This window comes from Piliocolobus tephrosceles, chromosome 2 (assembly GCF_002776525.5).
Source record: "Piliocolobus tephrosceles isolate RC106 chromosome 2, ASM277652v3, whole genome shotgun sequence".
Lineage (NCBI taxonomy): Eukaryota > Metazoa > Chordata > Mammalia > Primates > Cercopithecidae > Piliocolobus > Piliocolobus tephrosceles.
In genome coordinates, this window is record NC_045435.1 from 9427702 (window position 1) to 9433338 (window position 5637).

The 5637-nt window shown below is 36.3% G+C and overlaps 1 protein-coding gene across 1 annotated transcript in view; it reads left to right on the top strand.

Moving 5' to 3' along the window:
- The window catches only part of GABRR3 (gamma-aminobutyric acid type A receptor subunit rho3), a 63746-nt gene that overhangs the window by 2960 nt on the left and 55149 nt on the right, over positions 1-5637 (top strand). The window lies entirely within an intron of this gene.

Here is a 5637-nt window from a genome sequence, read left to right on the forward strand (position 1 = left end):
ATCCTATCCTATCCTATCCTATCCTATCCTATCCTATCCTATCCTATGTGCTAGGCACATCTCTGCCATGCATGTTGTTGGTAGCCTGAAATCAGCCATGGTGGAAATATTTACACCATGGAAATAAAACACTATAAACTGGGGCTTTTCTTCATAGAATCACTTGTTAAACATTACCCCGAACCTAATGTAAAAGCCAGTAGGTTCTCAAGCATGGCAAATCCAATGCTACCGCAAGCAAGACAGAAGACAGTGGCAGAGACTACAACTACAAGGTATATGCTCCCCTGAGGGAAAATGGCTGGTCAGGTTCAGCCTTCTCTTGTTTTTGTTTGTTTTTTTAATTTTTAACTTTTTATTTTTTTCTGAAACAAGGTCTTGTTCTGTTGCCCTGGCTGGAGTGCAGTGGTGCAATCATAGTTTGCTATAACCTCAAACACCTGTGCTCAAGTGGTCCTCCCACCTCAACCTCCCAAGTAGCTGGGACAACAGGCATGTGCCACTACACCTGGCTAAGGTTTTATTTGTTGTTGTTTTTTGTTTTGTTTGTTTGTTTGTTTGTTTGTTTTTGGTAGAGATTGGGTCTCTCTATTTGCCCAGGCTGGACTCAAACTCCTGGCCTCAAATGATCCTCCAGCTTTGGCCTCCAAAAGCTCTGGGATTATAGGCATGAGCCACCGTGCCCACAGCCTTCTCTTGTTATAACTTGAGCCTTATGTGGCCAGATTTTCTGATTTTTTTCAAAAGAAGCAAGAAAGCCAGGCTTTTCTCTGAATTTTTCCAAGTTAATATACCATGTGGACTGTTTTTAAAAAATGTCTGCAGACTGGCTGCTAATCTAGTCTAATTTCCTCATTTCGCAGATGAGGCAACTGAGGCCTCCTCACTGAGGTTTTGGTCTGACAGAGGTCCAAGTGAGATGTGGGAACTGTAGTGTTTCAAGTGAAGCATTCTCTCTCGCTGGCTTTTCCACAGAAATGTTCATCTGCCTAGATGTTTTCTTTTACAAGAGACAGGCTATTGATAAAGTCAGGTATGTATTTCCAGAGTTCAGAAGTTAGGAGTTCACTCAAAGCCTTAAGATTCACTACATCTTATGTACCACATTTTCTCTAAGACATTTCAAAAACATCCGGGGTCTGGAAATAAACATTGGATCAAGAATTATGAAGGTTTTCTTCATGATGAAAAAATTGGACCAACTGATTTTCCCACTACTTTACCTTATTCCTTGAATTTGCATCCATGTATGTAGCCTAATAGAACACTTTTGGTTCATTTTGTATTTTTCTAAAGAAAAACAATAACCCTACAAAAGGTTTTTAAAATGTTGCTTACATTATTTGGAACAGTTAACTGAGCTTCAGTGTGCACTGGTTCACAATAAAGCTTGACTGAGAAAAACGTCCATGTTTTCAAGAGGCCATGCTTCTAGAATGACAGGAAGAATGGAGTGATAAGGTGGAGAGCGTTGACCAGATTCTTATTTGGAAAGGATTCTAAATGGCAAGTCCAATTTGGTCTAGATAATTTATAATACAAATAACACTAGCAATAATGGATGAAAAAAATGAATAATGAAATAATGAAAAAAATACCTAGAATCTCAAGGCTTTTGTTTTTCCAAGTTCACGTCTAATCATTATTCATGAAACGACATGATTTTTTCATGTTTAAAATCATAGCATAGAAACCAGTTTGTATTTTCTTCACTTCAGCATTTCTCACATTTCTTCACAGGCACCATAATGGTATTTTTAATCACTCCATATTATTGATTTGAATTAAAGGACAAGAATTGTCTCCTTTGTTTCTGAGCATTTATTTTCAAGTTTCCACTAAGATAAGAAACAGCAATAAATGTTTTCACACATGTCATTTTTTCCTTTACCAAGAAAATTATAATTTTTCTGGAATTGAATAATTGAGTAATGCACATGAAATATCTTTATAGTTCTTGAGATGAATTTCTAGGGGAGTTTACCAATATGTATACTCCCACCTGCAAAATATAAATATTTGCATTTCATCATATCCCCTTTTTTTTTTTCCAAGACGGAGTCTCACTCTTTCGCCCAGGCTGAAGCTGGAACGCAGTGGCACGATCTTGGCTCACTGCAACCTCTGCCTCCCAGGTTCAAGTGATTCTCCTGCCTCAGCCTCCTGAGTAGTTGAAATTACAGGCTTCCACCACCACACCTGGCTAATTTTTATATTTTTAGTAGAAATGGGGTTTTGGCATGTTGGCCAGGCTGGCCTAGAACTCCTGACCTCAAGTGATCCACCCGCCTTCGCCTCCCAAAGTGCTGGGATTACAGGTGTGAGCCATTGCACCTGGCCTCATCATATCCTTCACAGCATGGGGCACTAATATTATTTTTTGTCTTTTGCTAATTTAATAGGTATAAAATGAGAGTGATGGCTTCAATTGGCATCATACTCTTGACCCCCTCAATTAAATACTTTTAAATATGCTTATTAATTTTGTCATCCCTTGGGTAAGTAGTCTCTTCATGTCAGACCTAGTTCTTTATTCTAGTCTATATCCATCAAATATACAGGCCTCCAGGCTCTAGGGAAAGCAGTCTTATAAGGCAACCAACCGAGTGTTTGTGACTCAAGTCAGATGATTTTTTATCATTCCACTTATAAAACTCTAATGCCACAGAATAAGTTAGGTGTGTTTCCTTTTCCTCAACCAGTTATAGTTTTTAATCCTTTGGCTACTATGTCCTCTTCAAAGACCCTCTTAGTCCCCCTGAGACCACTCAAAATCCAGCCTTTCCCTCGTCCCAGACCTCCAGTTTCTTCGTCACACAATTACAGTAGAGTTTCTGACACTGAGAAGAGGGAGCATAGAAATATGTTTTCTTTGTGTGACCCAGGAAGGAAAAAGCCCTAATTGAAAGAGAAAAAACACACCTATTACCAAGACTCACACCTACTCAATCTTCATAATACTTTATGGGAAAGGACAAAGATGAGGAATGCTGGTGAGAGGCTCTCCCTTGAATTGGGATATCTTTGCTTGATCCCATCAGGACTCAGACCCCTAGAAGATCCTCTGCTCAGACAGAACATATCCAAAAGCTTCTTCTTGGTAGCTGCTAAACTGAAAACATTTTTTTCTAGAATGAGGGAGAGGGGAGAAGACACAAAGGGGTTTAAAGTGATATGTGTATAGAATAAGACTAGAACACTGAGCTAAATCTGATGCTGCATTATATAGTGATCCTTTATTAAGCAAATTTCCTTCTGTCTCCTTGGTTTTATTTCATCTTTCATTTTATTAACCTTCCTGTGTATGCATCAGAGGCCTTCAAACCAGGGTGCCTATCCTCCTGGGGTACAATGTATTATGCCTCTAAGGGTAGATGCAAGGTATCTGAGGGGCATGTAGACATGAGTAGTTTTAAAACAGTTTTTGGATCTTTAACTTCCTTCTGACCTCTTTCTTAAAACTGATCTGTTCGCCACCTGCAGTCTCCTTTATTACCTCCGTTTAATGATTGCTGTTTCCTACCTGGCAATATACAGGCATCCCTCTCCCTCTTCCTGAATCCTACAAGTATTGCCCCAGTGTGTAAAAAGTTCCTGGGTACAAAGAGATCATTACAGATATTGTAGTTGAGATAGTGGATGACGCTACAGAAGACATCCTTTTCTTAATAGCAATTCTCTATTTTTTGCTTTTAACAAAATTGATGGAGGAACTAATTAATTTGTCAGATTCTAAATCATTAAAATAATTGTTGAAGATAAACTCTACAGTGTGAGTTTTGAAAAATAAGCCAGGAGTTTAAATAATTAAGTTACATTGTTAAAAGAATACTGAAACAAAATTTCTTCAAATTCCATGTACTTCCACATATATGAACAAACTTTCTCAATATTTTCATCTATAAAGATTAAAAAATAAGAATAGAATTAATGCAAAAACCCAGCTTTATTTCAGCAATGAGTAATACCCATTTGCTGATACATAGAATAATTGGGGAAAGAGAATCATCACTTCATTAATAAATGCACTTTTAATAGAATTTTATTCTTAATTTTAATAATTATCAATATTTATACAAATTATATTTTATTCCACTTGTAATTGTCATAGAAAATAAAAAGGTCAATTTCTTTGCTTACACATTTTTCTTAAAAAGATACATGATGGAGTGATAAAATTATACGAAGTAAATAAAATGGAGATAGAAATTTTTTTTAAAAAAGAGTACAATAAAATATCTGATTTTTAAAAAGCTTATTCAGGTATATTTAAATGCATAATGTGTGTAGTTAGATTCATTGGATACACTTAAAGGAACAATATGTTTTATTTGAAATCATCAATATTTGAGTAATTTCAAAATTTATGATGAAGAAATGTAAATGTCTATTTAAATATGTGTGAGGGGAATATATAGATTTTCAAAATTCATTAAAAGAGTATTTAAACAGCAGATCCTTTTTGGGAAATAGAAGATACAAAAAATACAAAAAAAAGGCAAAAGTAGATAAATATGGAACATCTCATTGTGTACCTGAAAAGCCCTCAAGTTAGAACAGGTGCATGTGCTTTCGCATGCTGCCAAGAGAGCATTTCACAGTGGGCTTTGCCTTTGGCATTCTTGGGATTCTTAATTAAGATTTATCCTTTTCAATCTCATGGATAAGTATGCTTCTGAGCAGACACAATAGTGACATGTCATTAAAAGATTATTACCAAAGGGGTTTACAGATTTTCATGAGTTTTCACTCATAGTTACATTTCCATTTTTCTTAAAATAGTAACAAGTAGCTAGCTTTTATTAAATGTCTACTATTTTCTAGGCCAGTGGATCTCTTGAGACATTGTTATACATGCAAATTCTCATACCCCAAACCTATTGAATCAGAAACCCTGGGCATAGGGCCCAAATAGAGCATAATTTGGATGTACGCCAATGAAGATAATATTTACTTTGGCTTGGTGCCTTGAACATAGTAGGCATTTAATACAAGCTAGCTGCTATTATTTTTTTAATAAATTGTTCATTCTAGCTCCTTGGAAGAACTTTTCTAGTTAATTCTAACTCCTTGGAAAAAATAGTTGTATGTGTTCAATTATTCATGGGATATAATGGCTTAACATGTTTAAAATAAAACTCACTGCCTTCTACCAAAAACAGATTCCTTTTCCTAACTTCCGCATTTCTATCCATGATAAAATATACATCTATAAACCTCTGATGGTTTCAACCAGAAACTTCCCTATTGAAAGACCACACTGGGTGATCTCAGGTGCCCATAAGATATATTCCTTCTAGCAGCTGCTCCAGTTTCTGAAATTCTCCCCATCAAAGTCACTTTATTGTGTAAGAAATTTCACCTACATGTCTTATATTAAAATTCACATCGGTTTCCTGAAGAAGACATGTTTTAATACAAAAGCATATCAGCTATTCAGAATGACTAGGATTCACTTAGTAGAGCCCTCAGGGTCTTGTGTTATTGCTCCTGCTGCCCACGATGATGGTGGTGATGATGATAAGGATGGTGATGATGATGATGGTGATGATGATGATGGTGATGATGATAGTGGTGATGATGATGAGGATGGTGATGATGATGATGGTGATGATGATGATGGTGGTGATGATGATG